This window comes from Podarcis bocagei (assembly GCF_964188305.1).
Source record: "Podarcis bocagei genome assembly, chromosome: 10".
Taxonomy (NCBI): domain Eukaryota; kingdom Metazoa; phylum Chordata; class Lepidosauria; order Squamata; family Lacertidae; genus Podarcis; species Podarcis bocagei.
This window is the reverse complement of record NC_138135.1, coordinates 35,231,314-35,257,584: the sequence shown is the minus strand read 5'-3', so window position 1 is coordinate 35,257,584 and position 26,271 is coordinate 35,231,314. Positions and strand designations below refer to the sequence as shown.

Genomic DNA, 26,271 nt, shown 5'->3' with positions numbered 1-26,271 from the left:
ATTAGTTTACTACCAAACACGTTTCTGCCTTTGCATGAATTCCTGGATGGCATCTGAGACTGCCCTGTCTTGGGATTTGGCATGGTGCCTTGTAGTTAATAAGGTGTTCTGAGAAGAGATTGGAAGCAGCTTCTCATCTCTCTGATTGCTCGGAAGACCAAAAAGGACAAAGGGGGGGAAAGGAAACTTTTTCCTATGTAACTGTAGGCTCCTGAAGACTGCAGCAAGGATGAAAATGAAAAGTTGCATAAGTTTGTAGACCCCAAGTTTTCCATTTCTCCCATACAGCAACTACTGCTTGTCATGGGGCTGTTATTTATTAATATAAAGTAACCATAAAAACAGAAATACAAAATGAACTTGCAGATACAACCATAAAATTATCAAACACTTTGCAGCTGCAGCAGGTTAAAAATCCTACAGACTGTATTTTAACATAAGGATACTTTATTGTTTATCAAGAATGGCAAAAGTATTGTTCATGAGTGTGTGCTTGCTGAGAGTTGTAAAAACCACACATGCTTTAGGGTATCTCTTGCTTGTTGTTGTTTCATGTTTGCGTCTTGCTTTTCCTCTTAGGAACTCAGGGCTGTGTACATTGTTTTCCCCTTCTCCTCTTTTTATTTTCACAATAACCCTGTGATGTAAGCTAGGCTGAGAGTTGGTAGTTCAGACACCAGAGTTATTAAACTGCACATACTTAGAGTATTGTTTTGCTTGTTGTCATTGATCAGGGTTGGCAAACCTTTTTGTTTTGTTTTGGTATTTCGCTGAAGACACACATCTTTACCCTGGCACTTGAAGTGTATATTTTTAGGACCCACCTTGTTTGTGTGTAAGTTGTTTTACACTGTTTTTAATATATGTTTTAATGTTGTAATCCACCCTGTTGTAATCCACTTTAGGGTGAAGGGCGGGTAATTAATAATAATAATAATCAGGAATATGACCCATTGCAGTTGAAGTGGTGGTGGGGCTACTTTTCTGGCATGCTTATTTTTCTTTACAGAATCTGTGAATGACTGTCTATGAATATTTGCATTTTCCTTTTCCTCCAGGAGCTCAAGATTGTGTACAGTGGCCTTCCCTCCCCCTTTTGTGAGGTAGACTATGCTAATATACGTACTTACATAAGCAACAGTTATTGTCAATAGATTACCAGGGGGTGTATGGGTGGGTGTTTGTGTGCAGGGCCCCCAAACCACATACAATATACTAGGCCCAGTAAATGCTGTTGGCATACCGAGATGTGAGTGAATGAAGCATCGCTGTTTCTCACTAAATGCCTGGTATGGAAGCACCCTGGGGGGTTAAAGAAATGTTATTCCTTTTATACTGTCTCTCCTGCAAAGCTTTTCAAGTTCAAGGCCCCTTTGAAGAGAAACTTCATATAAGAACTGCACAAAAGTCTGTAGCTAGGTTTCCTTTGGAGGAGTACCTTTTGTTTTTAATTTGTTCAGCTTGAAATTAGAGGTGGGCGAGAGTGAAGAGTACTGAGTTCTAATCTGCAGGTCCAAGGTCAGTATCCATGGGTGTAGCTCTACTCCTCATGGGGGTCACATGGCTTAAGAAGTGGAAATATCCCTCCCATGAATTTTTAGGTATGCAAGATTAAGCTGAGAGATTTCGGATGGTCACCCAATGGGGTATAGGTCTGTCAAAACAACTAAGTGAATTAAAGCCAGTAGCTGGTGGTGATCTCTGGAGGATTAAAAGAAAAACACAGGGCCTTGCAGAACCTTCAGATCTCTTAATTCCTGGGAAGCCAAGAACTGCAAAGTGACTCCTTAAATGCCAAAATCTAGGCACACAGTGACCCCCGCTGTTCCCCTCTATTATCGGTAGAGAGAGTTGTATTTGGAAAGGAAAGAGAAACAATGTTTGTACTTCTGGGCTTGGCAAGGGCCTATGCAGTACAAGAATCAGGCTAGGAAACACAGATATCAAAAGCCAGGCCACAGAGCAAGGCTATGGACCAGGGGTCAGCAACCTTTTTCAGCCGTGGGCCGGTCCACCGTCCCTCAAACCATGTGGTGGGCTGGACTATATTTTGGTGGGGGAAATGAACAAATTCCTATGCTCCACAAATAACCCAGAGGTGTATTTTAAATAAAAGGACACATTCTACTCATGTAAAAACATGCTGATTCCCAGACCGTCCACGAGCCAGATTTTGAAGGCGAATGAGCCATATCCGGTCCCCGGGCCTTAGGTTGCCTACCCCTGCTATGGACCTATTAAGGGAGGCACAGATTTCTCCCTGACCCTTCCAAAAAGCCCCCACCAGCAGGTTATTTAACGTTGTGTATTTACTATGGATAATTCGGGGGTGAGGGGAACCTTTCTTTCCACTTTCACCCTCTCTCTCTTTGTATATTTCTACCAGCATGCTTCTCTGGGCTTAATTCTTGTTTAATATCTTAGTGTCTTTTAATGACAGCGGGAGCTGCAGGTTGCTCTCTGTGGGAGGCAGTGGGAGGCTGTGCTTGAGGTAAAGAGACTTGATTAAATACTGCTTTTCTGTGCCATGATTCTTTTCCTCCTTGTTAGGGGGGAAATAGTAGATATTCTTGCTATATTAATGTATATACCGGTAGCTTCATTTGTTTATCCATCTAATATAAGGGGCACATGAGAGTTCTTAGTGTGACACATACATTTAGTTTTCTTAGCCAAGCGAGAATTGCTAACAGGAACTTGCTTTTGAAAACCTTGGTGGGAGAAAATGGGCACCATGTTAGGAAGCCAAATAAGTGATACAGTGGTGCCTCGCAAGACGAAAAGAATCCGTTCTGTGATTCTCTTCGTCTAGCGGTTTTTTCGTCTTGCGAAGCAAGCCCATTGACGGATTAGCGAATTAGCGCTATTAGCGGCTTTTAGCGGCTTATCGGCTTATCGGATCAGCTGATAAGCGGCTTAGCGGCTTAGAAAAAGGGGGGGGAGGAAAAAAACCCGCAGGAACTCGCAAGACATTTTCATCTTGCAAAGCAAGCCCATAGGAGATTCGTTTTGCGAAGCACCTCCAAAATGGAAAACTCTTTCGTCTAGCGAGTTTTCCGTCTTGCGAGGCATTCGTCTTGCGGGGCACCACTGTATTTTGGAAGTTCCTACACCCACTTCCATAGCTCTCTTCTAGAATGTTCCATGGGCTAAGAAAATCAGGGGAGAGTCTGCCTCAGACTACAATGTTTGTGCCAGGAGAGAATATATCCGTTTTCTAGAATAATTCCTGCATATTTTAGGAAGAAAATAATCCCCCACTTCATAATTGAGTGGTAGAAAGGAGACAGAGATGACACATTTAATATAGTCTAGGCAGGGGGTTACATTTATTTGTGTAAACAGTGGTTTAGAATGCACTGTACAGTCCTTGCCTCTTCAGCTAAAACACTGTTTAGGTGGAAAATGAAATTAGCCTGGTGGTCGGAATTTTTCCCATGAGGACACTCTTTGAAACAAATCTTGCGATGCAGACCTTATTACTCCAGGGGGAGGAAGTTGACCGAACTTGGGAGAGAATCGAGAACAGGGCATTGCAATCTTGCAGTCATGCCTGAGAGTGTATTGATAGAACTGTGGAATCCAGGGGAGCAGCATGGCAGGAGACGTGCCAGGCTGAGCGAGAGATACACTGAAAGAGTTATGTGGGAAGATTTGCGGGTCAGAGCTGAAATGCCCTGACAGAGCGACGCCGTGGAGAAATTTGCACAGTGAGAATCAGATTGGCTTTTGTAGAATGAAATGCTGCGTAACTCATGTCAGGGAAAGAGAAGGGAGACAGAGAGAAAGTGCAAACAACGGCAGGCTCTGTCTGTCTGTCTGTCTGTCTGTCTGTCTGTCTCTTTCTCGCTCCCTCTCAGGGTCTGATTAAATAGAGCTGCCAGAAGAGGTCAGCCCTTGTTGACTTGCTGACAGCTTGGGTGGAAGGCGATATGATTTGGAAGGGAAGTGATATTGATCACATATTAAAACAAAACAATCCTCTTCCAAGCCGGGTGATAATGAAGTGAGGGTAGCTGGTTTTTAAGTGTTTCCTAAACATCCATGGAAGGAGGAGGGGAGGAACCCAGGCATAATGCGAATGTCAGGAGCTGGCAAGGAGGAATCCAGTTGCTTCTCTTTCCCAGCAGCTGATGTTCAAGGTGGGTATTTATTTGCCAGAATGTTTTTGTTCTCTCAGGTTTAGCTGGTAAATCAATGGCTATTAGCTGCCAGAGATAAATGCAACATCCATATTCAGTGTACCTCAGATGCTGGGAGCAAGCCACAAGGGACAGCTACCCCCATCTTGCTCTATTGGTGAGCTGCCCTAAGGCAAGGATGGGAGACAGTGTGGGACTGTGAGACTCTTCGTCTGATCTGGCATAAGCAGCTCTTATGCAGCTGCCTGTGCCTTCACCATATAATGAAGGGGCTCTTGATTCAAGTTACGCTGGGCTTAATCAAGGTGACACGCTCCATATCTCAGGGAAGGGACCTTCTTTTATGTTGGCTGAGTGACAGCTCTTTTTCATGACTACTGTATATATTTTGCATAAGGAGGAAGATATCGGATACGATTTGGTTTGGATTTCATGACATACTTCTATTTGCATTTCCTGCAACACTCTTTAAATGTACAATATGCTTTATAATTTTTCATCAGTTCTCAAATCTGGTAGTAGCGATAGTGACTTGCCTAAGGCCATCTAGTGAGCTGTGGTCTGAGCTTGGATCTGCTTGTCATTCTCTTTCATTCTCCAACCCCATCTTTCCTTTAAGATGCTCAGAGTGCATGGGAGTGTCTCCATTTTATCCTTGGAATAACCCAGTGAAGGGGGCTAGGGGAGAGAGTGACTGGCCTGAGGCTGCACAGTGAACTGCATGGCTAGTAGATTAAAATATATGAAATAATAGAAATATGTAACCTCTGCTGGTGCTTAGGTATTTTTAACCTGATAGACACATCTTAACAATTTGCATTAACATTCTCATAAAAGTTCTTTCTTATTTTGTTTTAGTGACTTCTCTGCCTCTGTTTTGACAATGATCCTCAAAGGACTTTTCCCTTCTTCACAGAGGATAAGGTATGAAATAGACATTTTTTGTTGGGGATATTTATAATGCAAAGTGTATATAAGACTTATCCTTTCCTAGTATTTATTTAGACTGCTGGAGGGATGGATTGATATTTATTGTGAGCTTCAGGGATCACTTCACAGAGTGCAGAGGTGAGGAACCTTAGGTATAGAGAACCTTCAGATGTTCCCATCTAGTGCTTGGGTCTCTGCTGACACCACACCTCCTGCAAGGCTTCCTCTCCCAAGCCAAGCTGCTCATTGGCCATGTTTTTCACCCCCCTTTAGTAGTTTACCTAGGTGGAGAGTGTCATTGAACAGTGATAGTAACTCTTGTCTGAATGGAGGACAGAGAGGGGATGTCCATGTGTGTTGAAACAAGCCTACCATGTTGTTGTTGTTTAGACGTTTAGTCGTGTCTGACTCTTCGTGACCCCCTGGACCAGAGCACACCAGGCACTTCTGTCTTGCACTGCCTCCCGCAGGTCAGACTCATGTTTGTAGCTTCGAGAACACTGTCCAACCATCCCGTCCTCTGTCATCCCCTTCTCCTTGTGCCCTCCATCTTTCCCAACATCAGGGTCTTTTCCAGGGAGTCTTCTCTTCTCATGAGGTGGCCAAAGTATTGGAGCCTCAGCTTCACGATCTGTCCTTCCAGTGAGCACTCAGGGCTGATTTCCTTAAGAATGGATGGGTTTGATCTTCTTGCAGTCCATGGGACTCTCAAGAGTCTCCTCCAGCACCATAATTCAAAAGCATCAATTCTTCGGCGATCAGCCTTCTTTATGGTCCAGCTCTCACTTCCATACATCACTACTGGGAAAACCATGGTTTAACTATACGGACCTTTGTTGGCAAGGTGATGTCTCTGCTTTTTAAGATGCTGTCAAGGTTTGCCATCGCCTTTCTCCCAAGGAGCAGGCGTCTTTTAATTTCATGACTGCTGTCACCATCTGCAGTGATCATGAAGCCCAAGAAAGTAAAATCTCTCACTGCCTCCATTTCTTCCCCTTCTATTTGCCAGGAGGTGATGGGCCCAGTGGCCATGATCTTCATAAGCCTACCATAGAGAGATAAAATGGACATTAGTTGCTCTACATGTGTTTTTATTGCTATTTCTGTTGTATGGTCTTGGGCTGTAATAAAGATTGATGATCATTAGTTGCTCTGCCCACTCTTGCCTCTGTCTTCACCCACCACTGGTATATGTCCCCCAGAAGGTTGCCTTGAAAGGAATGCAGTTCTCAGGCTCAAAAGGTTATAACCCAATATAGCGCACACATACCAAAAGGTAATGCGTGTGCATGGCATAAACATTATTACAGGTGCCTATATACCAGGGCACTGAAACTGGAAGCAGAGGCCTGCTGTACTTATATGAATTGGCTAACATGCACTTGTTGCAGTATGGTGTGTGAGGTGGCTGTTCACTGATTACTGAGGACACAGAAATCTTAAGGCTTCTTCATTAAAATATTTATGTCGGTCATATTTAAACTAGAGAAATACGGAAGCAGAAGCTTTTAAAATCAGACGCAATTAAAATTCTTCTCCTCTTCCAATCTTCCCTGAAGTTGCCACTTTACTCTTCAGTTACATTCTGTTAACATGGATGAGACCTGAATTTCAAATGGAATGAAGCATAAACCAAAATGTTTTGAAACAGACTTTCAGCCCCTCGAAGACCTACTTTTTACAGTTATACACTAAGGCACAAATGCAGCAAAGCCTCGTCTCTTGCCACCTTGCAGATCAACATTTCAAAGTCTCATGCTTCGCAGCTGCTATAGCAACTCCTTTGGGTTCTGGAAAAACATACACACTAAAATACATCAAGCTCTGCTACACGTATCATAACTCAGTTCCTTCTTTTGGGTTGCCTGTCAAATCTGAGCTGCTGGTTCTGGCTCAGTTTAATAGAAAAGGCACTGGATTGATTCCTGTGTGTCTATATAAAGATTCACATAGCAAAGAGTTTAAAGCTGATCCATTGGTAGGGTCTCCTGGCCTTGCTTATGTAACTCCTGTTTTAAAAAGGGAAGTGCAGGTCAGTAGAAAATGACTGGTGACGTGTCTCCTGGAAGTCGGGATAAAAAGAGGCAGAAGTATGGCTCATTTGCTAATCTAATAACTCCCCATCCAGATTTTCCCTGTATCTCCATCTCCTCACTTGTAGATTTCCCTCCGACCCTATTTTGCTGTCCCTTAAGTGGCATCGAGGGGTGTAGGGAACTGCAGTCAGTAAATCGCATCCAACAATTCACAGTGGCTGCTGCTAAATCAGCTAGCTGAGCACCTGCTGTCTGAAAGCTAATGGAACTGAATAGCTGGGTTTTCAATCTTAAAGCAACAGAGACAAGTAAAAGAAACAAACATCACAGAATATTATACAGTCTGCCCTAATTTGGCTTACGAAAACATCAGAAATGTTTCTTTCTTTTTAGTGCAATAGAAAGTGCAAACCCAAACTTCTAAGCATGAGATGTACTTTTAGTAATTGTATGCTTGATCAGGTAACCTTAGATAACAGCCCCGTTCATCACTCTGTTTCTATGATCAAGTGGGTATTCTGAAGCTGAAAACAGCTAAATGTGAGCAATAGGGCCAGGCAATAACTTTTTCAACATCGTGATATATAACCAGCTAAATATTGCAATATATTGATATATCACGATTTCTGAAATAAGGAAGGAACTATGCAGAGGCGAACAGGACAATGTCCTGGCAACTGCTACCACTTAAGGGTCTAAAACTGATCAATCACCTCATGGTCACTTTCAGCAGCAGGCAAGCCAAAATGCATCCAAATGAGACTTTTGGGTTTGTGCTTGGCTACCAAATGGTGGTATTCAGGCCAAAGGATGCTAATGAGTCATAGTGAATACTGGGACTGCCACACTGCCAGCAGGCTTGCTAGGCGGTGGCAGTAGCAGCAACAGCAGCATGGCTGCGGCAGAATGAACAATGGCGGGGGAGGGGGGAGGCTGGCAACACTGCCGCAATAATCAGCAGCCTGCGAAGCCTTATCATGGTGGCAGCAGCAGTAGTGGCCTGCAAGGCCTTGTGGCAGTGGCAAAAGTGGCAACGGCCTGCAAGGCCTTGTCATGGTGGTGGCAGTAGCGGTGGCCTGTAAGGCCTTGTGATGGCAGCAGGAGATGGTGGCGGAAGCAGACATGGCCTGTGAGACCTTGCAGAGGCAGGCTGCCACAGCTTCTCCCACCACCTCCCACTACCTCCAAGAGGGCTCGCAGGCCGCTGCCACTTCTTGCCACCATGACGAGGCCTCGCAAGCCCCATTGCTTGTGTTGCCACGAGGCCTTGCAGGCTGCCACTACTATTGCTGCCATCTCCCATTGCCATCGCAAGGTCTCACAGGATGCTGCTACTGCTGTCACCTGCTGTCACTGCCACGAATCCCCGCAGGCACTACTGCTTCTGCTGCCAAATCCTGTCGCCACTGCGAGGCCTCGCAGGCCAATGCCATTACTGTTGTCAGTTGTCATCACCTCTGCAAGGCCTTGCAGGCTGCTGCCAACACTCCTTGTCACTGCTGTGAGGCCTTGCTGCCGCCTCCAGTTGTGTAACTGAGTGTGTGATTATTGATAATATTGTCATTTATCTGTTTTAGACCCCTAAGTAGTAGCAGTTGCCTGGACGTTGTTCTGTCTGCCTCTGTGTAGTTCCATCCTTATTTCAGACATTGTGGTAGCTTGCAGTGTTTAGCTGCTGATAACATTGCAGTTTTTAGCTGGAGATATTGTGAGGTTTAGGTGGTGATAATGTTGCAGTGTTTAGCTAGTAAGGTATTGTGATGTTGAAAACCAGATATCGCCTAGCCCTTGCACACATTGTGAGTCACAATATATTGCCAGCTCAAATATTATGAAACAATTATGATGTGAACTTCAAACCAGTTTTGGACGATATATCAATATATCGCCCAGCCCTAGTGAGCAAACAAGCTAGGTAATTAGGGGAATCTTAATTTACCTCCTTTAACCTGGGATAGATAAGTATACAGTTGAGTTGCAACCTTGCATGTGGTCTTTTGTCTTTTCATTTCCTTAAAATCATCTTACCATTTCAGTTTAAAGCCAATTTCAAAGTTGTTAGTGATTTTTCATCAATTTTTCCACTGTGTCGACCTTTGGAAACACTTTCCTGTTTTGGTGACCATGACAGGATATCCTATGGTAGCCTGCTTTACTCTCCGCTGCACAGTGTCTTATTACCTGCATCGAACCACTGGGGTTTTTCGGATGTGTGGAGTATGTAATGCCTTAATAACGCCAGTTTATTTGCAGCATGGCAGTGGATTAACTGTATGCATATGATCTTATTTGCAAAAGCTGCTGTAAACTATGGGATAGAAGTATTGTGCAAAATGTCTCCAGTTTTGAAATTAATATCTTTTTTTCTTCTTGGTAAATGGGACACCTTATTGAGAGAGAAATTCTGTATCTTTACAAGCCAATATCTCAAAGGTAAAAAAAAAAACCCTGGATTTTTGGCAAAGTAAACAGTAGCGCTGAAATAAATGGCAGTACAATCGTGATATTGAGCATTCAGAAGTGGGTGGAATTTACAATTCACTGCACATACATACACAGAGTAGTGTGAGAGAGAATAATGCAATGCGGCATGACTAAATCCTACCAGAATTCCATGCCAATGTAAACAAGGTTTTTTGGATCAGGATAACACCACCAAATAAGCTCTCAGGTGCCCCAGGCCATTGAACAAGCCCTTGCTGAGGGTGGCTCATGGCCATTCAGTAGTAAACTTGGTCTGTAATGCTCAGCTGCTGAAATGTTTCTGATTCAGTAACGTTTCCTTGAATACAAGTCTTCTTGTATTGTTGGACTTTGTGCATTGTGAAGATTGGGGGGGGGGCGGGGCGGAGAGAACCAGGAGAAGGGTAGCTTAGCTTAGGAGTTTAAAAAGTCAATTGCACTTGATATCTTGTATAGATCTTGAAACCTATTATTTGCAAAACTACTGTTCAGGCCTACCTTTTGAGGGGTGGCTTTGCCTCTAGATGAATCTTGTGCATAGAAATTAATTTTGCTAAAACAATCCCTCTCTCTTCTGTTGCCATGGTAATGTGTCCCTCCTCCACTGCTGCATCGTCTTCTCGTAGCTTCCCTCAACATCCTTAAGTCTTTACATACAGTATATTTATATATAATTCTGACTTGTTTCTGGCCAGTCTCTTATAAAAGAAAAGAAAAAATCAAACTGACATGAGTTCTGTGCACCCTATTTTTGTTAAATAATGGAGTTCCACTCCTTCACTGTCTAATTCACTAAAGGATAATACTAAGAACTGTACTAGACTGGTGGCTGGCCAGAACTTGTGAACAGCACAGCAAAATGGATAACTTTAAGCAAAGGAAAATGTTTATTTTGGGTGCGGTGGGGAAGATAGAGAACAAAAAAATAAGGCATGTTTGAAACCTCCCTGTCAGGGAACTGACATCGGAGCGAGAGGAGAAGGGGAGGCTCCCAGATGATGCTGGCGAAGGACCCAGCAGCAGGGGGAGAAACAGCTCAGTAGAGGGGGAAGCCAATCAGCGCAACACCAGGGATAAAGGGGGGCAGACGGGGGAATTGGAGAGAGGGCTCCAGGACTCTTCACTGGACATCAGTGAGGAGAGCCCAGGTCCTCCGCTACCCACGCCTTCCCTGCGCAGAAGACTCCCGCGCAGTGAGAGGAGGAGGAGACTGGGGGTCAAACAACTTTTATGTTGGAAGAGGTTCAAGAAACGCCCACTGACGGATTCTGCCAGTGACTGAGGCAGTCACGATGAGAAGGGGCTGTGCAGTCAGAAAGGTTTGACAAGGCAAATTAACCGAGAAAGGCACCAGTTTACGCACCAGTAACTCATACCCATTACAGCAATCCGTCAGTCCCTGAAAGTTGCTCGTGCGCAGCAGCAGGCAGGTAGCATCATGAGCAAGACCGGAGGAGCGAACGCCCAGGAGGGAGCAGCTGGAGGGCAAACTCTGGTGGAGAGGAACCGAGAGTTGGAGCAGCATGTGGCCATCCTGACGGCGCGGCTGGACGAAAGGCGGTCTCAAGATGTACAGGTCAGGCCCATCCTCATAGCAAGGAAGGTACCGGGACTGGTGCACAAATTTGGAGGGAACCCTCAGGAATATAGTGCGTTCCGAACGGAAATAAAGTACGCCTTGAAACTGCAGGATGACGATTTTGCAGACGATGGGGCGAGGGTGGCATATGTCGTGGGTCACCTGCAAGATGGGGCCAGGGAATGGATCAGGCCCCTTATGGCGACGCAGAATGCCGCCATGCAGGACCTGAGGAAATTCTTTCAGGGGATGGACGCAATGTTTTCCAGTGATGTACAACAAAGTGTGACTGAGCGGGAACTGATGAACTTTAAACAGGGGAACCAGTCAGTTAGAGACTACTGGTTGCGCTTTGCCATGATAGTTCACCGCCTCGGGTGGCAACTGGACTCTGAACCCATACAAATGTTATTCGAGGAGGGGTTATCCCCTACGGTGAAGGATGAGCTTTCCCACGCACCCCGCCCGCAGGGGATGGATCAGCTGACCAAGGCTATGCTTGCGATTGGCGTACGGCAGGAAGCGCGGGCCCAGGAGAGGCGGGAAGGGAGAGAGCAACGTTGCCATGACTACCGCATTCCTGAGATACCAAAGCAGCCTTCCCCGCCAGCGGAGCCAATGGAAATAGATGGGGCGCGCGGGCGGGAAGTTTCAAACGCCAGCGAAGGGCGCAAGAAGGAGGGAAAGGATTGGAAAACCACCAAGAAGTGTTTCCTTTGCCAGCGGCCAGGACATTTTGCCAGAGCCTGCCCTCAAAGAAAGGCCTGGCAAGGAATGGTGGGAGCCGCAGGGGGTGAGGAGGAGGTGGTAAAGGAACGGGAACAGGGAAACGGGAACACTTGGCTGCCACTCACGGGGCACAGCAGCCAGGCCAGCAACCAGTAAAAGTGCCCCAACCAGATCCCCCCAAGGCGGCAATAGCCATCGAAGTGGTGCTAGAACTCCCGAACGGGCACCCAGTCAAGGTGAAAGGGATGCTGGATTCAGGCAGCTCATGTAATTTCTTCAGCAAAGACTTTGCATTAGAGCACCAGCTCCACTTACTACCTTTGGGTTTCCCCTTGCAAGTAACCACCATTGATGGCAGGGAGCTTCTAGGAGGGGAAGTGACACACCAAACCCTACCAATGAGAATGAGGGTGTCCAGGCACTCAGAGACCATCGCCTTTCACGTCGCCTCACTAGCAGGGCCCCCAATAATATTAGGGATGAGCTGGCTGGCACAACATGATCCAGTGGTGGCGTGGCATCAGAGGACAGTCACCTTTGGGTCAGCTTACTGCCTAGAACACTGTCTAGGAGGAGAAACCCCAAGGATGAGCGTGGCCAGAGTGGCTGGGATGGCTGTGGAGCGGAAGGGAGAGGTGCCGCCGCAATATGCAGATCTGTGGGAGGTTTTCAGTGAGAAGGAGGCAGATAGACTGCCACCCCATAGGCCCTTTGACTGCCAGATCAACTTGCTCCCGGGGGCTCAGCTGCCAGTGGGTAAGCTGTATGCCATGTCGGACAGGGGGATGAAGGAGTTGCGGGAATTTATTGACAAGAACCTGAAAAGAGGCTTCATAAGAGAATCGAAAGCGGTGGGGGGCAGTCCGGTGTTCTTTGTGGACAAAAAGGACACTAATAAACCCAGGCTCGTTGTGGACTATAGGGCCGTCAATTTGGTGTTGGAACCCGTGACCTTCCCAATGCCCAGGATTGACGACATTTTAATGCGAGTGAGGAAAGGGAAATTTTTTACCAAGCTGGACCTGAAGGGCGCATACAATTTGATCAGGATGAGGGAGGGGGACGAATGGAAGACCACAATGTTCACACCCCTAGGTGCCTTTGAGTACTTAGTTATGCCTTTTGGATTACAGTCAGGCTCCGCCTGTTTTCAAGCTTTCATGCACCACGTGTTGGGGTCTCTGCTGTACAAGAACTGCGTAGCCTTCTTGGATGACGTCTTAATTTATTCGGACAACGAGGAGCAACATGTTAGCGACGTCAGGGAAGTGCTACAATGGCTGCAGAAGCACCAGTTGTGGGTCAAGCTGGAAAAATGTCAGTTTCACGCCAGAGAAGTTGAGTTTCTGGGGTACAAGTTGTATGACAAGGGCCTAGCGATGGACCCAAGCAAGGTGCAGGCAGTGCTGGAGTGGAAGGCTCCCAAAACACGGAAGGACGTGCAGAGGTTCCTAGGGTTCAGCAACTTCTACCGGAAGTTCATCAAGAACTTCGCCCACTTGACAGCGCCCATCACGGATTGTCTCAGTAGCAAAAAGAAGTTTGTGTGGACAGAAGAGGCCCAGCAATCCTTTGAAAAGCTGAAGAAGGCGTTCGCATCAGAAGAGCAACTCCTGCACGTAAATCTGGAGAAACCCATGAGGCTAGAGACCGACGCGTCCGACAGAGCCATCGGGGCGGTCCTTTTGCAGCCAGGGAGGAGCGAGAAGGAATGGGAACCGTGCACCTTTTTCTCGAGAAAACTGAGCAAGTCGGAGCAAAACTATACCGTGTATGACCGCGAACTGCTGGCGATCTACGCGGCCTTTCGTTGCTGGCGTCATCTGCTGATAGGGGTGCAACAACAGATCCAGGTTTGCACAGATCACAAGAACTTGGAGTACTGGAGGACCGCACGAGTACTCAACCAGAGACAGATTCGATGGGCACAGGAGTTCTCCAAGTTTTTCTTTGAAATCCGATATGTGCCCGGAGAGGAAAACGTAAGAGCAGATGCTCTCTCGCGTAAACCGGAGTATTTGGAAGGAGAGGGGCCGCCGGAGAAACGACACGTGATCCCCGAGGACAGATGGGTGTGTGGGGGAACTTTGGTGGGGAAACGAGAACTAGCCGGGCTGACCAGAAACGACGTGTTCGCACGAACTAAAATCCGGGAGCTCCGAGACGGAAGAGGGACCCAAGAAGGGTTTGAGGAGAAGGAAAGGGTATTGTACTATAGGGGAGCGCTGTACGTACCGGGGGAGAACATAAGGGGAAAGGTACTCAAACAACTCCACGACAACCCCACAGCGGGGCACTTTGGACAGCACAAAACCATGATGCTGGTGACCAGGCAGTTCTGGTGGCCCAGGGTGAGGGAGGATGTATGGGAATATGTACGGGGGTGCGACCGCTGCCAAAGGGCAAAGGGGGAGAGGGCTGCCCCCACAGGATTACTGGAACCCTTACCCACGCCGGGAAAACCCTGGGAGGTGGTGTCCATTGATTTCATGACAGATTTGCCCAAGTCCCAGGGAAAGACAGCAGTCATGGTAGTGGTCGACCTACTGACAAAAATGTGCCACTTTATAGCTTGCTCGCATGCTGTAACGGCAGAGGAAACAGCCCGGTTGTTTGTGGAGCACATCTTCAGGCTGCATGGCGCCCCCTTGAGGGTTCTCTCTGACCGCGGAAAACAATTTACTTCCCGGTTCTGGAGGAAGCTCATGAGCTTGCTGCAGGTCGAAGTGGGTTTCTCGACGAGACACCCGGAGACCAACGGGCAAGCAGAAAGAGTGAACAGTATACTCCAGCAATACCTACGCTGCTACGTCAGCGAGAGGCAGAACGATTGGGTAGAGAAACTAGCGCTGGCTGAATTCGTGTACAATAACACGGAACACGTGTCCACGGGAATGAGCCCATTCATGGCCAACCATGGGTGTCATCCCAGGGCCTTCCCGGGGAGTGGGGAGGAAAACTGGAGCGTACCCGCGGCAGAGCAGTTTGTGGAAGAAATGGAGGCCCTGCACCAGCAACTTAAGATGAACTAAGAGCAGGCCAAGGAAACTTACAAGAGGCAGGCAGACAAGCACCGCCGGGAAGGGGAGACCATACGGGTGGGGGACCGGGTGTGGTTGTCCACCCAAGGGCTACCTTTCAAAGGGGGGTGCAAGAAGTTGCAGCCCAGACAGCTGGGACCTTTTGAGGTAACACAGCAAGTAAATCCCATGGCATTTAAGCTCAGGTTGCCTGATAGCATGAAAATACACCCGGTTTTCCACAGGTCCCTGCTCTCACCGCATAGGGAGGGGCGGGGATTCCAGGGGCAAGAGGGAGAAGTCACCACACACCCGCAGGTAGAAGAAAGGGAACACCATCACAGGGCCACGGAAATACTGGACTCAAGGTGGCGAGGGCGCCAGGTGGAGTATTTGGTAGCTTGGGAGGGGGAACCCGGGTCCGAAAACACATGGGTTCCCACGGAAGCCTTCAATGACAGCTATCTGGTGGAGGTATTTCACAGCCGGTTCCCGGACAAACCCAAACCCCTAGAGAGGTTCTGGGAGGAGCAATTTGGACCCACAGACGATGAAGAGGGGTTTGAGGGATTTTCTGACTCCGATGAGGAGGGAGGAGAGTTTTTTTCCGAAGAAGAAGAATCAGACGGGGAGGACCACCCAGTTGGCAGGTATAAGAGCGGGTGGGAAGTGGGTTTCGAATCCACAGAAGATGGTGACAGTTCCTTCCGGGGGTTCCCTGCCTCGTCGGCCGACGAAGAAGACGAAGTTGATTCCACAGGTCGGTCCAGGGGTGGAGGGGGTCCGGGGGGGGGAGGTGGATGTCAGGGAACTGACATCGGAGCGAGAGGAGAAGGGGAGGCTCCCAGATGATGCTGGCGAAGGACCCAGCAGCAGGGGGAGAAACAGCTCAGTAGAGGGGGAAGCCAATCAGCGCAACACCAGGGATAAAGGGGGGCAGACGGGGGAATTGGAGAGAGGGCTCCAGGACTCTTCACTGGACATCAGTGAGGAGAGCCCAGGTCCTCCGCTACCCACGCCTTCCCTGCGCAGAAGACTCCCGCGCAGTGAGAGGAGGAGGAGACTGGGGGTCAAACAACTTTTATGTTGGAAGAGGTTCAAGAAACGCCCACTGACGGATTCTGCCAGTGACTGAGGCAGTCACGATGAGAAGGGGCTGTGCAGTCAGAAAGGTTTGACAAGGCAAATTAACCGAGAAAGGCACCAGTTTACGCACCAGTAACTCATACCCATTACACTCCCCTACCCCACAAAATAACATGGCAACTTGTCCAACTTGGACAGATCTAATGACATGGGGTGGGGAGATATACCATTGCTATTCCTTTGAAATGGCTGTTGTATTCCTGGTGAGGAAGAACACAGAAAATCCCCAAATGCCATAAAGAGGGAAGACACGCCCACCAGCATCCCTCCTAAGCCCACCAATCAGGGACTGTGCTGATGTGACACCCACATGCTGTCCACACATGGAGGGAGCCAGTTAACTCAGCCCCAACACACGCACTGCATCACAACACACATAACATGCAAAATGATGCTGCAATGCCCCCAATCTGTTAATCTAGTGAGTACCTATATTTTCCCCCTTGGAGGTTGCATGGGAGATACTGCTCATAACTGTTGAGGGGGGAAAGCTCGATTCACGTCAGACAAGAAATAGAGTATTCACAAATGGCAAACTTGAAGGCAGTTACAGCAGTCGTCCTCTGTGTTATACAGCTCTGTCTGGGCACCCATAATTGTAATAGTGACTTGAGGGGTCCTGTCAAGTGTTTGAGGGGTGTTTGTGTCTCAGTATCAAGACATGCTGCCTGTAAGGGTTCCAGGAAGTGAAGCATTGGCAATATGTTCAGATTTCTAGAAATGTTCTGGAAAGAGGTTGTTTGTGCCAAGTGTTCCCATTGTGTGAAAAGTGCCCTTTGCCCATAGTTCTTTTCACCAAACTTGTGAATTATTTGTGTGCACAGAGCTAGAGACATATAGTTATGTGCCCAGTGACCTTCATTTATATACTGGTTGTGGGAAGCAGTGGAGTTGGCGTTGAGATCAATGACTTTATTCTTGAAAGCAAAATGCAAAACTAGCACATCTCTAGTGATAGTATCTGGAATCTAAACAGGTTATCATCCCGGATCTAAAACCTTCTTTTATATGAGCAAAACTATTTCTTGTGTAGCTAGTGATCTTGTAAGCCAGGAGTATTAGAAAAATCAATAAAAAAAACATTTGAATTACATTTCGAATCAGAATAATCAATTTTAATGTTTAGATTTGATGTCTAAAGTATGAACTAGGAAAAGGGGGTACAGGTGCAATTCCCAAGACTCCCACAGTACCATGTGTGTCAGGAAACTGCAAACTGAAATAGAATAATGATCAAAGAGCTGGTTGTGAATGGCTCCCCATACGTATTTCAGAGCAACAATGTTCTCTCTCTGAAAGCTTAACCTTTTGGCTCTAGCAGGAGTGACAATACAAAAATGCCTGTACTTTGGTGAAGAGAAATGCTAAGAATAATAGACAGAATAAGATAAGACCGTTTCCCTCACAGTCACATTGCACCCTGCAAACTGACTTTGTTTCTGTTGAGGTGGAATGAAAAAGCTGCAGCAGAAGTCTGGTAGGAATAAAGCTTGTATTTTGTGCTCCCCTGTCGCTCTGCAGAAACTGTTTATTTACTGACCCAGTTAGCAGAGTGGTTTTTGTTATCATGGGTGATTCAGGTACATGAACATAGAAGCACCCAGAGCAACAGGGAGCAGCATTTTCCATGTGTCAAAGGAGGAGTGACCTGCAATCTTAGTCTCAAAGGATTTCTCATACGGTATACAACTTATAAAAACATAAATTCATTTTATACGGGGCACTTTTTCACATAGCACACAGTTAAACTATGGAAATAGCTCCCAGGAGATGTAGTAATGGCAAGCAAGTTGGATGGATTTGAAAGAGGATTAGGCAGATTCATGGAAGATGCTGCTAGCCATGATGTCTGTGTACTCCTTCCACTCTCAGAGACAGTAAGCCTTGGAATACCAGTTGTGGGAAGCACAAGTGGAGAGAGCACTGTTGCACAAGTCTTGGCTTGCAGACGTATCATAGGCATGTGCCTGGTCACTGTGAGAACAGGATCCTGGGCTAGGCTGGTCTTTGGTCATCTCCAGCAAGGGTGTACCTTACGTTTTTCCACTAATGCTGTCATCAGTCTTTTTGCTGGTGTAGAAACAGCAAATGCAAAAATTCCTACTGCATACAAAGCAGATGCCAATCCTACTATTGTTTGCGACTCTGTACAGGGCAGAAGCAAAACAACTTCTTTATTTCTACTTTTAAATGTTATCTGTACAGGCAGTTCAAAAAGGTTGGAGGTCATGGCTTTTCGGTATGCATCGCTGTCTTTTACTATGGGGCCCTTAGCTTGATGAGAAGCAAAAGACAAAGATGTTAGTCATTAGACAGTCTGTTGATATTTTCCCAAGAATAGGGAAAGCCTTCAGGACTGCAAGGTCAAATTCACCAATCTGTCCCCTCCTCTTCCGTTCTTCTGCTGTCGTAGTGCTGGCTGATGGCAGTGACACAGGGAGAGAAGTAGCAACTGAACAGTGTGGAGCATGAGCATAGCCAGGATTTTTGTTGGGGAAGGGACAGGACTTTTGGGGGGGCAAACCCGACATAATTGGTCAGTTAAGTATTTCTTTTGTTTTACTTGATGGGAGGGGGGCTGCCCCCTGCCCCCTGGCTACACCCATGGCATGGAGGCAGGTGGTGCAGAACAGCAAGAAGGGGAGAGGAAGAAGGCAGCTGTGGGAGTGGCAGGTTAGTGGGGAAGACATGCTGTGTGTTGTGTAGGTAGGGGACTTGGCTAATTGTCCTAATATGGAAGGACAGCTGCTGATAGCCATGTGTAGATCTAGCTGCCAGAGAAGGGAAGCTACTACGAGCTCTGTGGAAATTACCAGCTGCCACTGTTGCTAATACAGTGGTACCTCGGGTTAAGAACTTAATTCATTCTGGAGGTCTGTTCGTAACCTGAAACTGTTCTTAACCTGTTGCACCACTTTAACTAATGGGGCCTCCTGATGCCGCTGCGCTGCCACTGTGTGATTTCTGTTCTCATCCTGAAGCAAAGTTCTTAACCTGAGGTAATATTTCTGGGTTAGCAGAGTCTGTAACCAGAAGCGTATGTAACTTGAAGCGTATGTAACTCGAGTTACCAATGTACTGCAATCAGTTATGCTAAGTCCCTTGAGTGCTTATCTTTATGTGGACAAAAAGACACCAACTCAGAATCTTGGGCCATGTTACGTTGAAACAAGAGTGCACCTGGGCATGTGCAAAGTGTCTTTACTTCTAACAAAGCCTTTGCTTTACTTGTAACAAAGTCTGCACATATTGGGAAGAGAGAGCATGCTTCTATAACAGGTGCTATAACTTAAGTGGCGGTGCAATTGTGTGTGTTTTTTTTCAACAACTGGGAGTGGGAGAGTAATTCTCATCTTACTCCTCCAACAAAATGTGTCATTATTCTTTGCATATATGCTCAGAACTAGGTCCCATTATGTTTTCAGTGTGATTTAACTCTCAGGTAAGTGAAGTTTGATATTCTTTTCTATTGTGGGTGGGAGGCGGGGAGGAAGTTTGCATCTGCAAAGCAGAAAACAAAACAAAACAAAACATCCCCCCCTAAAGTAGATACTCTGGCAAGCAAGCATGAAACAAAACAGAAGGAGAGTGTATGTTTTAAATTGTTTTATATTTTTTGTGGTGGCGATGAGGGTGGTTTGCAGTCACCAGTGGATGCAGGAGGGGGAATAGTATGGCCTCTTGACAAGAGAAGAGGCTTGGAGAAGTTTGTGTGTTTTTTTCTGCCCTGGAGCAGGCGAAGGAGTTTGTATCTTCCAATCACATCCAATATCTTTCTTCAAGTTTCTCTCCGTTTGCTATTAATACTTGCTCAGCAGCCACGCAAAAAGCTGAGCAAGAAATGATAAGACATTAGCTACCTCAGTCTCCTTGTCTGCAACAAACAAACAAACAAACAAGAAGTCTTTTACTCTCCACCGTTGCTGCAGTGAAGCTAGAGACACTGTTTCTTCCTCTGTTGCCCTTCCCTCTGCCTTCAGACTTCCCTGCTCATTAGCAGCAGCTGCTGCTGCAAACCAAAATGGCATCAATTCTGAGAGTCTCTTGTTTTAAGGTGGGGGGGATGGGACCAAAGCAGGCATGTGTCACTTAAAAACAAAAACACCAGCTGGATTCCACTGCATAAGCCTACATGGTTTGTGTCCAGGATGATAGTCAGGGTCTGTCTCCTCCCATAACAGCCTGCCCTGCTCCATCTTCCCCATGTCTTGCCCATGGCCAAGGGACAAATGGTTGAGTCCTGAGAAAGGGCCCTCCACCTCACTGTACCAAGATTATGGATCATTTTACCTTCTGAGCTCTCTCATCCTGCCCTCTCTAATTTGTTTTGCCACCTCGTCAATACTTTTTGATTTCAAAAGGCACTTGACCTTCTGCGTGGATAATTTTTTATGTGGCAACCCCTCATTTTTACATGATTTTTTATATGCTCTGCCAGTCTGTATTTTATTGGTTTGTACTGTTTTTATTGGTTTTGTTTGATTTTATTTTTATTGTTTTCACCGGTTATAAAACAACCAGGAGCAATCAGATGCATTGGAAGGACAGCATACATGTACTACTGCTGCTGCTGCTGCTGCTGCTGCTGCTGCTACTACTGCTGCTGCTACCACTACTACTACTACTACTACTAATTTATTTGTACCCCTCCCCCTCCATCTGGCTGGATTTCCTCAGCTACTCTGGGGTGGCTTGCAACAGAACACTAAAAACAGAATAAAACTTCAAACATTAAAAACTTTCCTAAATAGGGCTGCCGATAGTTGTTTATTTCTTTGACATCTGATGGGAGGGCGTTCCACAGGGCGGGCGCCACTACTGAGAAGGCCATCTGCCTGGTTCTCTGTAACTTCGCTTCTTGCAGTGAGGGAACTGCCAGAAGGCCCTTGGCGCTGGACCTCAGTATCCAGGCAGAATGATGTGGGTGGAGACGCTCCTTCAGGTATACTGGGCCAAGGCCGTTTAGCACCAACACTTTAAATTGTGCTCAGAAATGTACTGGGAGCCAATGTAGGTCTTTCAAGACTGGTGTTATGTGGTCTCGGTGGCCAGTCACCAGTCTAGCTGCCGCATTCTGGAATAGTTTTAGTTTCCGGGTCACCTTCAACGGTAGCCCCATGTAGAGCACATTGCAGTAGTCCAAGCGGGAGATAACCAGAGCATGTACCACTCTGGCAAGACACTCCACGGGCAGGTAGGGTCTCAGCCGGCATACCAGATGGAGTTGATAGACAGCTAGCTGCCCTGGAGATAGAATTGACTTAGAATCATAGAATCATAGAATTGGAAGAGACCACAAGGGCCATCGAGTCCAACCCCCTGCCAAGCAGGAAACTCCATCAGAACACTCCTGACATATGGTTGTCAAGCCTCTGCTTAAAGACCTCCAAAGAAGGAGACTCCACCACACTCCTTGGCAGCAAATTCCACTGTCGAACAGCTCTTACTGTCAGGAAGTTCTTCCTAATGTTTAGGTGGAATCTTCTTTCTTGTAGTTTGGATCCATTGCTCAGTGTCCGCTTCTCTGGAGCAGCAGAAAACAACCTTTCTCCCTCCTCTATGTGACATCCTTTTATATATTTGAACATGGCTATTACATCACCCCTTAACCTCCTCTTCTCCAGGCTTGTGCCTCCATGGACAGCTGTGAGTCCAAAATGACTCCCAGTCTGTGCACCTGGTCCTTCAGGGGCACAGTTACCCCATTCAGGACCAGGGAGTCCTCCACACCCACCCACCCCCTGTCCACCAGAAACAGTACTTCTGTCTTGTCATGATTCAGTGTCAACCTCCATCAGTGTCAACATCTATCCTCCAACCGCCTCCAGGCACTCACACAGGACCTTCACTGCCTTCACTGGTTCCAATTTAAAAGAGAAGTAGAGCTGGGTATCATCTGCATACTGATGAACACCCAGCCCAAACCCCCAATGATCTCTCTCAGCAGCTTCATGTAGATGTTAAAAAGCATGGTGGAGAGGATGGAACCCTGAGGCACCCCACAAGTGAGAGCCCAGAGGTCTGAACACTCATCCCCCAACACCACCTTCTGAACATGGCCCAGGAGGAAGGAGCAGAACCACTGTATAACAGTGCCCCCAGCTCCCAGCCCCTCTAGACAGTCCAGAAGGATGTCATGGTGGATGATGTCAAAGGCCGCTGAGAGAGCCAGCAGAACTAGGAAACAGCTTTCACCTTTGTCCCTAGCCCACCAGAGATCATTGACCAGCGTGACCAAGGCAGTTTCAGTCCCATGATGAGGCCTGAATCCCTACTGGAAGGGACCCAAATGGTCCGCATCCTCCAGGCATGCCTGGAGTTGTTCAGCAATCACCCACTCAATCACCTTGCCCAAGAATGGTAGATTTGAGACTGGGCGATAGTTGACCATATTGGCCGGGTTTAAAGATGTCTTTTTACGAAGTGGTTTAATAACTGCCTCTTTCAGTGGGTCTGGGAGGGCTCCCATAGGTTATGGACAGAAACTGGATTTGGAATGGCTATGATTAATAGCACCCAACTGTGGCTTTTCCGGCTAATTTGGGACAGTTGGAGTGCATGTTTCTAGGCCTCAATAGTAGCACTTCTCCTACCCTAACAAGCTCTGGATTTGTATTCACAAACAAATGTAATTAACTATAAAGTACAGTAATCTGAAAAATATAGTAGTTTGAAATCATTCATACACATTTTTGAATATGTACAAAACAAGCAAGAGAAAAAATCAGGAACAAAAATTACAGTAAACCCACATCCCCAATAAGTATAGAAAATTGTTGGATATAATACCATTTATGCTACCATTTATGCACCTTACAGCTTATTTTACGCTCTTCCATACATTCAAAGGCAGGTAAGCAATGGCATTGATTAGAGAACCTGGGGGCTTTCTTTCAAAGGTGTATTGAAAAAGAATGATTCCCACTCTCCTATCAAGACAGGAAAATATTTTAATGAAAACATGACATATAATTGGACACTAATGCAAACAAAATGTTATCTGTGTACGTTAACTTTTAACAGAGGGAAAACAGAATGAACTACCTACGTAAAGAACCATGAAATAGTGAGAAAATACTGCAGCAATGCATGGAGGGATAAGTAGAACTAACATCTTCACTCCATAGCAACAGAAGAAATCAGTAACTAGGGGTGGAGCAACAACAACCAAAGAACGAGTACAAAACCAGCCATGGGCTTCTGTATTATAGCACTATATATGGGCAATTTTTCTCACATTTTCTATATGGTAAGCTGGTCATCAGTGTCCACACAGAGCTAAAAGGTATCTAACAATGTAACATAGTCAAAATTTTAAGCTGAAGTAGTGATATGTTATATTTCATAGGTGCCCAACCTACAGTCATACCTCATGTTACATTTGCTTCAGTTTGAGCGTTTTCAGGTTGCATCCCGCGGCGACCCGGAAGTACCGGAAAGGGTTACTTCCGGGTTTAGCTGCTCGCGCATGTGCAGACGCTCAAAATGACGTCATGCGCAGAAGCGGCGAATCACGACCCATGCACGCATAGACGCTGGTTGCATTCTGCTCATGTTGTGAACGGGCCTCCAGAACAGATCCCATTTGCAACCAGAGGTACTACTGTAGAGCAGTTTGGTATCACAAGCAGCATAGGCAGCAGGAATTTGTGGCACAGTATGGGAGCCTGTGGGCCTAATTCTGGCTTGAATTCAGGTCTGCATTCAGGCCTGTTTCCCTTATACTGACTCATGCCTTTCTCACTTATGCTTCCTGGTCCCTGGTATAGTAGATTAGAGGCAAAGCAAGACCAATTCATGGCAAATGCGCTGTAGCAGGCACTAGAATCGTATTACCTCAAAATTAAGAGGTGCTCCATATTGGCAAAAAAGACTGACCACCCTTGTGACTGTTAAATTATAAATAAACAAAGTGTATGCTGATTCAACAAATACATTATCTGTAATCAATAATACAACAGTTTCAGAACAATAACCAATAGGAACAATTTTATCTCTCTATATACATACACATCATAATCCATAATCAAAGTAGAAAATATTTATTTTAACCATAACCAATAATTACTACAGAATCTCCCCCCTAATATTCAGTTTATCACTAAATACCTATAATAATAGCCTTCGTAAGAATGGGAGAATTTGTTCTGTACCTATAAAGCAAATGCTGTATTTGCGTTAATGTCTGTTTTATAGTTCTGCTTCATATAAAGAATAAAAGGTAGCCAAAGCTGTTCAGAATTTTGCTTCTTTTGTTTAACTTCCCATAAATATACTGTTTTGATTAATTAATCAGTTTTTTTTAAAATTTAAATTCATACTTTAGCCTACCCTTAATTGTCTGTTACCAGGAGAGGATGAGAGGTTAAACAGCTCTGTCAAATCTTGGGAGAAGGGGAAAATTGGGGTTGGGAGAGAGTCAGTGTCCACTGCTAAGAGGAGCTCTGGCAGAGGGTGGTGAGTTTTGCCTCAGACTTACATTTCATCCTTTCTCCTCCTTCCCCCATAAATCAGGTAAAATGCTTCCAGTTTTGCCACCTACAAATGGAGTGGTATGACAGAACAGTATTTTGGGATGACTTTTCTTACAGCCCTGTCCTCACAATTACTTGGAAATAAAGGCCTTTTAGTGTATTACCTGAGTTTGCCATCGCTGTACGCCGGCTCCCTTGGCCAATAAAGCGAGATGAGCGCCGCAACCCCATAGTCGGCCACGACTGGACCTAATGGTCAGGGGTCCCTTTACCTTTTTAATTTAGCTGGGAGCTTCAGTCAATTGTGGCTTTGTGATTAGCATGCCTATATAATAATACACACATTTCCAAACGTGTTTGTCCTGCCCACACATCACATTTTTAGGTGTACACTTAAAATTTCTTTGTGTACACCTAAAGAACATATTGTGTGAAGCAGCCTTAAATCGTGGTGATTTCAGTGATCCTTAAACCCACGTTGCTGTTTATTAAGGTTATAAATGTGTTAATCTTCTTTCTGTAGGTTACACATACTAGATCTTTGAGCCTTGAAACATTTGTCTTCTGGACTCTTTGAAGCTCCCCTGCATTATTTCCAACCTGTCAAAATGAAAGAGGGGGGGGGAGTGAACTCTTTTACTTCAGAGTAGTCAATCTAGAATAATTAGAAACCCTTGGCTCTTTTCTCAAGAATCACATACTGTATCAGCATTAAGCCCACGAATTGGAAACGTGAAAAGCGCCTGTCCTCTGCCACTCCTCATTTTATGTGCAAAGGATGGGGAAAGTCCCCCGAAGGGAACCTCGTCAGGATTAACAGGTGATCTTGAGCATGCAGCTTGAGACTACAATGCACTGAAGCCCTTTGTCTTGGCTGGGTTCCAGTTTGGAAGAGTACTTCTCTCTCCCTGTCTGAATTTCCCGTTTTTTATTCCAGCCCTTGATAATCTCCAGCCCTCCCAGCTTTGTATGTGTAATGCGGGTGGCAGGCGGAGAGCCGCTGTCTCCTTGTAGCCCCCCAGATCTCTGCAAAGCTCTTTGGGGATAAAAGGGGCTGTTTAGAAATGTAAAGGTGTTACTCAACACCTCTCTGGCTTTGTAATGTCCCCTTTAGGCGTTTTCCGAAATCTACTGTCTCAATGTGCATTTGGAAGTGTGTGTGTGTGTGTGTGTGTGAGAGAGAGAGAGAGAGAGAGAGAGAGAACACGTCTTTCCCCATCTCTCTCTCTCTCTCTCTCTCTGAATAAGAAGAATGTGCTGAGCCCTCTGGCTGGGAGCCAGGACTCTCTGTGGAAGTATAAATCGACCCATCAGGGGAAAGGGGGAAGAGAGATTAACGTTGGCCGTCTTCATTAGTGGGTCCCTTGAGGAAACCGGGGCTGCCAGGAGCTGTGAATGAGACCAGCTGGGGAAGGGAAGGGAAGATTCGCGGTTTTTATCACTCCCTTTAGAGTCTCCTGAGGAGAGGAGAGAATGATAGCGGCGGAAGGACATAAAATGAAGGAAGGAGCCGAAGCGTTGAAGCAGAGCGCTTGCTGCCTTCTGATTGGACGAAGGGGTATTTGGCTGCTAGTCCACTTCTCCAATCAGTGCCCAGTGAGCTGTTTGGACTACTTGGCATGCTAATTGGGAGAAGAAGAGAGGAAATTGGCCCCGTGGCAGCGCGATGCCCTGCCATGCCAAACAAGCCAGAGTAATTACACTCGCAGCACCTTCATTATATGGGTTTTCAGGGTAACCAGAAAGGAATAA

General features: G+C 46.3%; 1 protein-coding gene across 6 annotated transcripts in view; it reads left to right on the top strand.

The window, feature by feature from the left end:
- The window catches only part of TCF20 (transcription factor 20), a 187,843-nt gene that overhangs the window by 28,009 nt on the left and 133,563 nt on the right, over nt 1–26,271 (top strand). For 4 of the 6 annotated variants that reach the window (XM_081209470.1, XM_081209469.1, XM_081209463.1 and 1 more), the window contains exon 2: nt 5,001–5,066. The gene's annotated coding sequence lies outside the window, so the exon portion shown is untranslated. Of the gene's footprint in view, nt 1–3,825; nt 4,143–5,000; nt 5,067–26,271 lie in introns of those variants that run through there. The other 2 variants (XM_081209471.1, XM_081209466.1) reach the window with 1 other exon arrangement.